Raw genomic sequence first — 12,592 nt, forward strand, 5'->3', positions numbered from 1 at the left:
TCCCAGCAGGGTCAGGGGGAGTTGCTGGGACTTGAAGGAAAGGCTTCTGGGGAGAGGAGCCAGTGTTAACAAGCTGTCGAAAAGCTTGGAGGTGGGAATTTACAAAAGGTGATTCCAGGGTCAGTTTTTTTTTTTGTCACCTGCTTCCTTATTGGGCAGTTTGGAGAGGGTGAGGAAGTAATACCCTTCAGGGTCTTGGGATGTGGCCAGCAGACTCCTTAGAGGGTCTTTGAAGTCTTAGTTTTAAGTTTAGAATTCATGGCCAGAGTACTTAAGTAGACTTTTCTCCAAAGAAGATGTACAGGTGGCTCACAGGCCCATAAAAATGTTGCATTCTACCCTATAACATCTGTGTTTGGTTTTGCATAAAAACAGAGTTTTAAAATAACTGTTGTCTGGTAAATTGACATCTCTAGAATAGAAGGTACACTAGGTTTTTTACCCTATTGCTTCAAACACCATCCCACACAGCCACACTCCTAGGGTAGGAATCGTCCAGTTTAAGAAGCGCCATTGGAGGAATAGAAAGTGATAGGACGTGAAGGTCGCTCGGGGTCTGGTTGTAGAAGGCTTTAAACAACAAGCTAATAAACTTAGACTTCACACTGTAGACAAGTTGCAAGTCACTGAAACATTTAAACAGAGGAGTGGATTTGCAAATGCAACGTCTTGGAAATACTAAGCTGGAAGCAGTGTGAAGGATGGTTTGGCGGGGAGACCAGAAGCAAGCAGCCAGGTTGGGTTGTGCAGTAAACCAGACAGTGCAGTAGGGGCTTGGACCTCAAGAGTGGCAATAGACATGGAGAGGACAAAGGCCGTTCCCACCAGGCTGTAAATCTGGATTGTGTCCCTCCATCCTCCCCTCACCTCTGCCCTGGAGGCTTATGTTTAGAGAGCTGTACTCCTAACATGAGGCCCTGGGCTTTGTCTCAAAGGTAAAGGCAAAAGTTCCTTATGTGGACTACCTCGGCATTTATTATTAAACAGCCTTAGATGATGCCATTGATGGAATGAACTCAGAGACCTTCATAAACTCCTCTTAAAACTCAGGGCTAGGAAGAAAAGTTCTTGTACTAATGTAGAAATATTTTCTATAACCGCACAGTGAGAGCTATAGAAACCCATTATGCATTCTTCTTTGCCTTCACTGCTAGTGATCTCACGGCTAAATATTGTACATTGTTTTAGTTTTCTTCGGCCAGCATTTTTTAATTTTGTTGTTGTTGTTGTTCTCACTCCTTCTTGCTAATTTTAAGTACATGTTCTAATAAAGTCTGACTGCCTGGATCCAGATTCCCTACTCCACCATTTAACTAGCTGGATGACCTTGGCATATGACTTAAGCCTTCTGAGTCTCTGCTTTTCTCACGAATGAAATAAAGATAATAATAGAACTTACGTTCTAGAATTCTTACGAGATAAATGAGATAGTCCTGGTAACATAAAAGGCTTAACATCTAACATATCATTGTGGAAGCTTAACAAATGGTAGCTATTACCGATATGAATTGGGTTTGGTTTCAGCATTCCTGTGCTTTTATTATAAATTTCCTTAGATCCTCTTCTAGAAGGAGAGCATGTAGAACGTACAAGTTTGTTTTCAACAAGCAATTCTCTCGGGAGCTGAGAGTGAGAACTCAGTCACTCCTGCCATGATGGCAGCAAGCCTTTCATGAGAGATGTACCCCCATGGTCCAGACATCGCCCACCGGATGCCACCTCCAACACCGGAAATCAGATTTCAACATGAGACTTAGTGGAGCCAAACAAACCATATCCAAACTGTAACACCTAGGTAGTGGGAAAGGCTCATGAAATGTGCCTGTGCTATAAGAGAAAACATCATTAGAGATCATACTGTTCTGTCCCCAAGGCCCTGCATGCCTCACTCTGGAACAGTGCAAGATGGACCCTAATAATATTTGCTTCTCTGAACCCTAGTTTCTTGGATTATTATGTCTATCTTGATATGTTACTTTAGCTCATTAAGCCACACCATAGTGGGGTTGGGACATATTATTTCTTCACATAATAGCTTGATGTACTTAGTCAAACTAAATTTTCAGTAGTGTTTAAAATGGGGGAGTAGAACTCAGGAAGGTGGTAAAATCTGGATATATGGATTTGATCACCCCTGGGAAACAACAAAAACATCTAAACTGAAGCTATGGAGGTAGTAAGATTGCTGAAAGGAAGTTTCCGAAAGGAAAGAGGTATCCACATATAAAAGAATGAAGTAGGATCCTTGTCTTATACAATATATCCAAATTAACTTAAAATGGATTTTCTAAAGTTAAAATGAAGTTAAAGTTAAACATTAAAGTTAAAAGCAAGCTGTAAAACTATAAAACTGGTGGAATAAAACAGAGGGGAAAAACTTTATGACGTTGCATTTGGCAATGATTCCTTGGCTATGACACCAAAAGCACAGGCAGCAAAAATAAAAATATTGATGATGAGTTGAGGGATTTGTAAAATAACATACAAATAGATGAACTGGACAACAACAAAAGCTAGAACTTCTGTGCATTGAAGGACAAGATCAACAGAGTGAAAAGGCAACCTACAGAATGGGAGCAAGTATTTGTAAATCATCTATCTGATAAGGGGTTAATAACCAGAATACATAAAGAACTTCTATATCTCAGCAACATGAAAACAATCTGATTAAAAAATGGGCAAAATACTTAAATAGATATTTCTCCAAAAATGATGTGCAAATGGCCCACAGGCACGTGAAAAGATGCTCGACATCCCAGTCACTGGGAAAATGCAACTCAAAGCCACAATGAGGTACCACTGCAACCCGTTAGGATAGCTACTATTACACACACACACACACACATACACACACACGCACACAGACACACAGAGCCAGGCACAGTGGCTTATACTTGCAGCACTTTGGGAAGCTGAAGTGAGAGGATCACTTGAGGGCAGGTGTTCAAGACCATCCTGGGTAACATAGTGAGACCAGACCTCTGCAAAAAAATTTAAGAAATATTACGGGGGAATGGTGACACACACCTGTAGTCCCAGCTACCCAGGAGGCTGAGGTAGGAGGATTGTGTGAGCCCAGGAGTTCAAGGCTGTAGTAAGTCATAATTGCAGCATTGCACTGCAGTCTGAGTGACCCAGCAAGACCTTGTCTCAAAAAAAAAAAAGAAAGAAAGAAAGAACCTCAAAAACGCCAAAAGGAACAAAACAAAAAATAAATGATGGCAATGATATAGAGAAATTAGAACTTTTGTACATGGCTGGTGGGAATGTAAAATGTAAATTAGAACTTTTGTACATGGCTGGTGGGTATGTAAAAATAGAATTACCATATGATCCAGCAATTTCACCTCTGGGTATATAACCAACAGAAGTAAAAGCAGTGTCTTGAAGAGACTTTTGTACACCTGTGTTTATAGCAGCATTATTCGCAACAGCCAAAAGGTAGAAGCAACCCAAGTGTCTACCGACAGATGGATGGATAAACTGGTGTATACATACAGCAGAATATGACTAAGTCTCGGAAGGAAGTTCTGACACAGGCTACCACATGGATGAGCCCCGAGGCTATTATTTGTATTGGGGTTCTCCAGAGAAACAGAACCAGCAGGGTGTGTGTGGGGTGTGTGTATGTGTGTGTGTGTGTGTGTGTGTGTCTACCCAGAGATAAAAAGAGGTTTAAGGAATTAGCTCTTGCAGTTGTGGAGGATTGGTGAATGAAAATCTGATTGTATTGGCTGGCAGGCTGGAGACCTAGGGAAGAGTTATAGTTCAAGTCCAAAGGCAGTCTGCTGGCACAATTCCTTGTTCAGGGGAGGTCGGTCTTTACTCCAGTAAGGTCTTCACCTAATTGGATGAGGTCCACCCACATTACAGAGGCTAATCTGGTTTACTTAGAGTTCATTGATTTAAATGTTAATCTCATCCAAAAAAAACACCTCCACAGAAACACCCAGAATAAAGTTGGCCAAATGTATGGGTATGATGGCTCAGCCAAGTTGACACATAAAATTAACCATCACATTATACTCAATGAAAAAGCCAGTCAAAAGACAAATACTATATGATTCCACTTACATGAGATTGCTAGAGTAGTCAAATTCATAGAGACAGAAAGTAGAACAGTGATTGTCAGGACCTGGAAGAGGGGCAAATAGGGATTTGTTTTTTGGGTATAAGAACTTCAGTTTTGTAAGAGGAAAAGTTCTGGAGATTGGTTGCACAACAATGTGAATGTGCTTAACATGAATGAAGTGTACATTTGAACAGGGTTAAGATGGGACATTTTACTATGTATATTTTATTACAAGTTTTTGAAAAACAAATGAGGAACAGAGAATGACCTTTAAGAAGTCCACATTTGGGCCAGGCACGGTGGCTCACGCCTGTAATCCCAGCACTTTGGGAGGCCGAGGCGGTGGATCACCTCAGGTCAGGAGTTCGAGACCAGCCTGACCAACATGGAGAAACTCCGTCTCTACTAAAAATACAAAATTAGCTGGGCATGGTGGTGAATGCATGTAGTCCCAGCTACTCGGGAGGCTGAGGCAGGAGAATTGCTTGAACCCAGGAGGTGGAGGTTGCAGAGAGCCAAGATCGCATCATTACACTCCAGCCTGAGAGACAAGAGCGAAACTCCATCTCAAAAAAAAAAAAAAAAAGAAAAAAAAGAAAGGTCCACATTTGGAGGGAGATGGGAAAGGAAGATGAGACAATGATGAATCAGTGAAATAAAAGGCAGTTTACAGCTATCTGAGCCGAAGGACAAAATGATCAGCACTGAAATGTAGTACACTCAAGGTGAACAATAATTAGAAAAAAATCTCCTGGGTGTGATCGTTCCAAGGGCAGCTGCATTTAGTGTTAATACAATAGTTTCAACAAAACCACTTTGCAAGGTGAAGATGACTCTAGGTGATGCAGTTAGAGGAGGAACCCTGGAGGGACAGAGAGAAACAGGAGAGGAATGGACTTGAGGGTAGAAGGAAAGAAGACCATGCAAAGGAAGACCCTGGAGATACAGACAGACCAAGTGAGAGGGCCACTTTTCCCTCTGCCTTTGACATTTCCTCCTGCCGTGTAGCCTGACTTGGTCAAGATCCCAAAAGGTATGAGATAAGGGACCCCATAAATCAGACTAAGCTGGGGCAGCTGCTAAGAATGTGCAACCAGGGACTGGTGGCAAGAAACAGAGACCATGGTGGGGTCGGAGAGATCCCCAAGGAGTCCAAGCTTGAAATAAATTGCAGTGGAAGCCGAAAAGTCAAAGACAAAGTACAAAGCTCGGCTGAAGACCAAGTAGACAAATGCCAATGCACTGTCACGGGCTGCATAACGACATTTCAGCCAACAACAGACTGCACGTAGGATGGCGGTTCCATAGATTATGACGGAGCTGAGCAATTTCTGTGACCTGGTGGCATGGCGACTGTCATCACATGGTAGCACAACGCATGGCTCACATGTTTATGGTGGTCCTGGTATAAACAAACCTGAGCTGCCAGTGTATAAGAGTATAGCTTGGACAGTTACATACAGTACACGATACTTGATAATGATCATAAATGACCATTACTGGTTTATGTGTTTACAATACCTTTATTGTTATTTTAGAGTGTACGCTTTCTAGTTTTGTTTTGTTTTTGAGACAGAGTCTCACTCTTTTGCCCAGGCTGGACTTCAGCAGCATAATCATAGCTCACTCAAGTGTTGAACTGGGCTCATGCCATCCTCTCACCTCAGCCTCCTGAGTAGCTGGACAACAGATGCACACCATCACGCCCAACTAATTTTTTTAATCTTTATTTTTTGTAGAGACAGCTTCTTGCTCTGTTGTCTAAACTGGTCTTGAACTCCTGGCTATATGTGATTCTTCTGCCTTGTCCTCCCAAAGTGCAGGGATTACAGGTATGAGCCACCATGCCTGGCCTCTGCTTTCTAAAAACGAAGCCGATTAAAAAGCAGATTCAGCCAAGATCCTTCAGGAAATATCCCAGAAGGAAGCATTGTTATCATAAGACGCGGCAGCTTCATGCGTGTCATTGCCCCTGCAGACCTTCCAGTGGGACAACATGGAAGACAGTGACATTGATGATCCTGACTCTGTTTAGGCCTGCGCTAATGAGTGTGTTTGTGTCTTAATTTTTAACAGAAAAATTTAAAAACTAAAAAAAAAAAAAAAAAGTTAAATAGAAAAAAGCTTATATAATAAAGAAAAGCTCTACAGTTGTGTTTTAAACTAAGTATTACAAGAGTCAAAAAGTTTAAAAAATTAAAAGGTTTATAAGGCGAAGAATATATAGAAACCTAAGGTTAATTTATTGAAGAAAGAACACTATTTTAACAAATTGAGTATAGCCTAAGTGTCCACTGTTTATAGTCCACAGCAGTGTGTATTAATGTCCTAGGCTTTCACGTGCACGCAACACTCACTCCCTGACTCACCCAGAACAACTTCCAGTCCTGCAAGCTCCATTCATGATAAGTGCCTGTGTGTGGAAAAACCAACTCCAGTGTGTTTTTCCTCTGCTCTCACACCACAATAACCATCAACATGGAAGACTTCTGTGACCACTTATAGGGGAATTTCTCCCCACACACCAAGCAAGCAAGCAATTCTGGAGGGGACACCAGCTAGGTGTCCTCCAGTTCAATTTTGATACTGCCTACCTGGAGATAGTGTCAGATCCCACAGGTTGTAGGCTCAGTCTCCCAAGACTGTCCCCTCCTTCCCACGATAGCAAGTCCAGGCCTCCAGAACATCTCACCCACCAGCTTCAAGTTGGGGTTTCCATGACCTCTTCTTTGTGTTTGATTAATTTGCTAGAGTGCTCACACAACTCAGGGAAACACTTATGTTTACTGGTTTATTACAAAGGGTATTTTACATGATAGAAATGAACAGCCAGATGAAGAAATACATAGGGTGAGTCTGGAGGGGTCCCTAGCCCAGGAGCTTCTGTGGAGTTGGGGTGTGCCACTCTCCTGGCATGGGGATGAGTTTTGTCAGCCTCCACATGTTCAGCTTTCCAGAAGCTCCCTGAACCCGGCCCTCTTGAACCTTCAATGGGGACTTCATTGGGTAGACATGATTGACAACCATGTACAAATGCAATTGGACCAGAAGGGATGATCTAACACTAGTTGTCTGAGATGGGGAAATCCACCAAGGCTTATCCAGATTCTTCTTGGCCTCCCTGTGCAACATTCCCACCTCCTAAGGATGGGGCAGGACCCTCTCTGGAATGAGGATCTTATGATGCGCAGAGTCCTGCCTTGGGCAGGTGAAAGGAGGGCAGGAGAAAGTCAGAGAGAGAGAGAGAGAATGAGTCTGTTTTCTGAGCCTAAAGTGTCCCAGCACTATAACAAGACTATAATGAGGGTTATAGAAATTATGAGCCAGGAACCCTGGACAAAGACATATAAATACTATAATGCTATAGTGCCCTTTAGAGGCATACCACTCATCTTTCAAACCGTATGTTTACTGTATCTTTTCTTTGTTGATACATTTAGAGACACAAATGCCATCATGTTGAAGTTGCTTACGGTATTCAGTACAGTCACATGCTGCGCAGGTCTATAGCTGAGGAAATGTAAACTAAAGAAAAACGACCACGGTGAGTCCCGATCATTTTAGGTTTATTTGCTGAGGTTAAGGACGTGCCCAGGAAAGAACATAGATTATTGTGTTTCATACTTTTTCCGCAGAGGGTCTTGGGATCCCAATATTTAAAGGGAAAAGGCCAGGTATTGAGGAAAGAAGAAGATACATTTTTAAAAGGGTATGGATAGATAAGAGGCAAGCAGTTGCATTCTTTTGAGTCTTTGATTAGCCTTCACATGTAAGAGCAGGTAGGGGAACAGTCACTTAAACATTCATCTAGCTCAATGAATCTGCATTTTTACATAAGACACACAGGCAGGGGGAGCAATCAGATATGCATTTGTCTCAGGTGAGAAGAGAGATGACTTATGTCTCTTGTTCCATGCCTGTGAAGATAAGCCATCAATTTACATGGTCAGGGTGAAATTCAACCTAACTGTCTTAGGGTAAACATCTTGGGGGGTCCATAAAGAATTTTCTTAGTTTTTCTTTAATGTTATTGAATGACTATTGGCATTCCACTGTCTAATATAAAGGCTCTGACTCTGACTTTTTAAACGCCTCAGATAAGCGCTTTACTATGAGACCAAAATTAGGGATCAAAGGTGACAAAAGCCAACTATACCTAAGAATCCTTTCAGTTGTCTGATTTTTGAGAGCCTTGATAGTGGCTATTGCTTGTTACCTGTCGCCTGACTCTGTCTACCCTATTGCAGGCAAACCCCTGAATAGACTACCTGCTCTTTGCATATTTGCAAAGAGCATACTTTATGATCCAATTCCACCAGGCTGTTTAAAACTAGTATTGGCCGTGTGCGGTGGCTCACGCCTGTAATCCAGACACTTTGGGAGGCCACAGTTGAAGGATTGCTTAAGCACAAAAGTTCAAGACCAGTGTGGACAACATTGTGAGACTCCATCTCTACAACAAATAAATTTTAAAAATTAGCCATGTGCACTGGCACACACATGCAGTCCCAGCTATCTAGGGGGCTAAGTTGGGAAGCTCGCTTGAGCCTAGGAGGGCTAGGCTGCAGTGATCCATGATCACACCTCTGCACTCTTGCATGGGTGGCAGAGTGAGACCTTGTCTCAAAACAATCAAACAAACAAAAACTGGTATAAACCGTCTTCATAAGTGGGGCTAGCAATGAGTAAATTACCGTGCATTATAATATTCCCCTGTTTAATGGCAAGCCTCTCAAATCTTTTGGTAAGATTTTTTCAAAAATGGTAGAGGAATATTTAAATCTCTGGGGCAGTACAGTCTAGCAATTTTGGAAGTTTGCCCTCGTCTCTAGATCTTGCCATTCAAGTGCAAAAGCAACTGGGCATTCTTCTCAATTGGTAGACACCGAACCAAAGCATCCTTTGATTCCTATGCTGAGAACCAGCTATAATCCCCGGGGATAGCTGTAAGTGGGGTATATGGGTTAGCCACGATTGGGTGGGTATCTTAAACAATATCATTAATAGCTCTCAAATTTGCACAAATTGATACTAATTGGAGTTTGGTTTCTTCACTGGCAAGATAGCGGTATTGTATTGAGACTGTCATGATTGAATAAGTCTGCTTCAGAAACCTGTGTAATCCCCCTGTTTGACTTCTAATTCTTTACCTTTTAAGTGGTGTTGTTTTTATGTGGAATTAATGCTTTTTTAAATTCAGTGTGCACAGGCTGAGCTTTGACTGCTAGTTCAGGTTCCCTGTCTTCCCAGACAGTGCTACTCACTCTGTTGGAGACTTCCAGCAGGAATGGTTCTTGAGTTCTTTTCTCTGGCTGAATCACCAGGGCCTGTAGGCACAGGACATGTTTGGGTGATACCTGGATTCTTACATGTTGTTTCTCGGGAGCAAAAGTGACTTGGGCATTTAATTTACATAACAAATCTTGGCCCGACAATGGAACAGGGCAATCTGGCGTATATAGAAAGCTATACCTCAATCTTGTATCCCCCAATTTGTATTCTTAGGGCTTAAGAAAGAGTCTCTGTTGTAACTTCCCATTGACTCCAGCCTTGGCTGGAAACATTGCTACAGTATCAACCAGTAAGTCAGTCATTTTGTTCCCCACTGTCACTGGTACCTAGGGCTTCTGTAGGAAAGTTATTATTTCTCTGTTAAACCAAGTGGAGTCCCTGCACCCCATCAGTCTTCATCAGACTCACAATCCTGCTCCACCATCTGCTTCTTTGGCTTGTATTTCCCTTTTCCTCCCCCTTGTCTTTTTTATTACCATCTTTTCTCTGTAACTTAGTGGGGCACAGTTCTCATGTCCAGATTCCCCTACTGTAGGCACACTGGTCCTTGTCTAGGGGTTCCTTTCTATTTCACCCCTCATTCTTCTACCTATTTGAACAGTCTCCACAAAAAACGGTTGCCTGTCTAGTTTTTCTTGTTTCTCTAGCATTGAAGTCTTTGTAAGCGATATCTGTAAATTGGGAAGTGTTCATTCCAACAGTCCCTTCTTGCTTTTCTACTTTTCTGTTAATGTCAGAAGCACTTTGACTGATGAAAGTTATGTTTATGACCCAAACATGTTCCAGAGGCTCTGGGTCAATATCTGAATATTTTCTGTAAGCCGGATATACTTGTTCCAGCCAAGCAGCTGGGTCTTCACTGACTTCCTACCAGAGGTCATGGATGTTTTTTATTCAGGCTTTGCTGCTGAGGCACTCCCTTTCTTAGGAGTAATCCTGCGGTCAAGATATAACCTCATTATTAAGGTTTCATTTGAGTTTCACTAAGGAAATTGCCTCTGGGGTGTTGGAGGACCCAGCAGGGTCTTCCTGGTGTAGCCTTCTGGCTCCATCATTAGCCTTGTCTAAAAATAACCCCCTTGCATCATAAAATTTAATAATGCTTGTACACCTGCTATCGTGGAATGATGAGTAGAAAAGTACTGGTGAATATTTCAGTCATCTCCTATGGATCATCCTTATAGGATGGACTTGAATTTTTTTCAATTTATTTAGTCAAAGATAGAAAATGGTGAACAACCAAAATAGTCCGGGAGCATGGCCCTGTGCGTTTAATCCTCCAGCAGGGAACTGGCATAACAGAAATTGTTCTGCCCCATGAGGGTGTATGCTCTGGCCAAATTTAGTTGCCCTGTCAGGTCTTAAAAGGGGAGCCTATTTCTTGGCTACCTTTAAAATGAGGAGGGGCCACCACACCCTGTATGTCTGGATTTTCTGGATAATCCTCTGGTAGAGGGGGCAGAGGTGGGGCAACTCAGGATACTGTGCTGGTGCTGCAGCTGGGGCCTCCGTGGGAGCCTGCACAGGCACCAGAGCAGGCTGCAATGGGACAGGCACCTGCAAAGCCTCGGCATCATTTGGCTGTGGAGGGTTTATAGTTGACAAGATTATCCTATCTCCTTCTGTTCCTCGTCAGGTGATGGAGAGTGAGGAGATTTTACCTGATTTGGTCCTATTTGCACTATCAGCTAGCAACCTTTCTGGGAAGCATGCTTATTATGTACCAACATAAAAGCTTGAATATAAGACATGCAGTCCCAATTTCCTGATCTCAGATAGAAATGTTCAAGCATTTAACATTAAATTCAAAGAACCATGTCATGGCCACCTATCTTCCTCATGTATCACATCCATTGGCCACACTGTGTTGCAGTAGATTATCTTTTTTGTCATAGGGTTATTACTGTAGGCTGGCCAGCCAGTCAATGTGAACTACAGTGGGCTCTGAGAGGGCATTGATGAAAAAACCTCCCACGGTGGACACAAACAAAACACAACCAAAACAAATGAAGCACTTTTCACACCCAAGCTTTCACAAAGGAAGAGACTGGTGTGGAGTCACTATGAGTCATTTCTTCAACCAGTGGTACCACAAATGGTCCACAGGCCCAAATGGTAAAGAAAGTGGACTACTACTTTGCACCCCAGTAGACTTACCTGGTTATAGAGCTCACCAGCCCCTCCAAAAAGTTAGTTTCCCAGCACTTTGGGAGGCTGAGGCGGACGGATCACAAGGTCAGGAAATGGAGACCATCCTGGCTAACACGGTGATACCCCGTCTCTATCAAAAATACAAAAAAAATGAACCAGGCATGGTGGCAGGTGCCTGAAGTCCCAGCTACTCGGCAGGCTGAGGCAGGAGAATGGCGTGATCCCGGGAGGTGGAGCTTGCAGTGAGCTGAGAGCACACCACTGCACTCCAGCCTGGGCGACAGAGCAAGACTCCATCTCAAAAAAAAAAGCTAGTTTCCTTTCACCAACTAAAAGCGAAAGTAGGCAGTCAGCACTGATTGGGGGAAAGGAGGAAGTTTCCCTGAAGCAGAAAGAGTTGTGGCAGCCTCTCTTTGGCAGACTTTGGGGCGGTCTCTGCAGTTCCCTTCTGCCATGAGTAGCCAGTGCCACGGAACATTTGCTGCTAACCTCTGGTAATGTCGGTGAGTTAGCCCTGACCTGCTGGCGCCATCAATTGCTCCACCTCTTGGGAACCAGGAAGTCGTCCCAACAACATGGATGAGTTAACCCTGGTATGATGCTGTGACCAATTGCTTTGTCTGTTGGGAGCTGACAGGGTGCAAACAGCCCAGAGCACACGGCTTCTGGCTGGGCTTGCCCAACTTTGTAACCAAACCCAGATCTAGGCCACTTGTTGCTTGAAAGCCAAAAGTCTAGAGACAAATGTTGGTGAAAGGGAAAGTTAGCTATGTTCAGGAAGCCAAAAACTCGAGGGAGACTGTGAACTCATCTTCAAAGACCACCTCTCTGATCCGGGAGGTTTTAAGGGAAATTAGGAGCAGTGCAAACAATGATCGAAGCATTTCACAAAAAGGTTTTGTTACTAAGCCTGACCTAACCTGAAAACAGCCTTAGCTTCTTTTTCTCTCTCTGTTTTTAGACACAGGGTCTCACTTTGTCACCCAGGCTGGAGTGCAGTGATTTTATCTTGGCTCAGTGCAGCCTTGACCTCCTGGACTCAAGTGATCCTCCTGAGTAGATAAGATGACAGGCATG

At 43.1% G+C, this 12,592-nt stretch overlaps 1 protein-coding gene and 1 long non-coding RNA gene across 2 annotated transcripts in view; one reads left to right on the forward strand and one right to left on the reverse strand.

Annotated features, from left to right (window-relative positions):
- Window positions 1–12,592, forward strand: part of LOC722294 (ovostatin-like) — a 149,865-nt gene that overhangs the window by 620 nt on the left and 136,653 nt on the right. The gene's annotated exons all lie outside the window — the stretch shown is intronic.
- LOC144332784 (uncharacterized) lies at window positions 7,622–11,825 on the reverse strand. The gene is made up of 3 exons (XR_013400884.1): window positions 11,522–11,825; window positions 9,337–9,399; window positions 7,622–7,989 (listed from the first exon to the last, which is right to left on the reverse strand). It is a non-coding gene; the product is annotated as an uncharacterized LOC144332784 (long non-coding RNA).

This window comes from Macaca mulatta, chromosome 11, assembly GCF_049350105.2.
Source record: "Macaca mulatta isolate MMU2019108-1 chromosome 11, T2T-MMU8v2.0, whole genome shotgun sequence".
NCBI lineage: Eukaryota > Metazoa > Chordata > Mammalia > Primates > Cercopithecidae > Macaca > Macaca mulatta.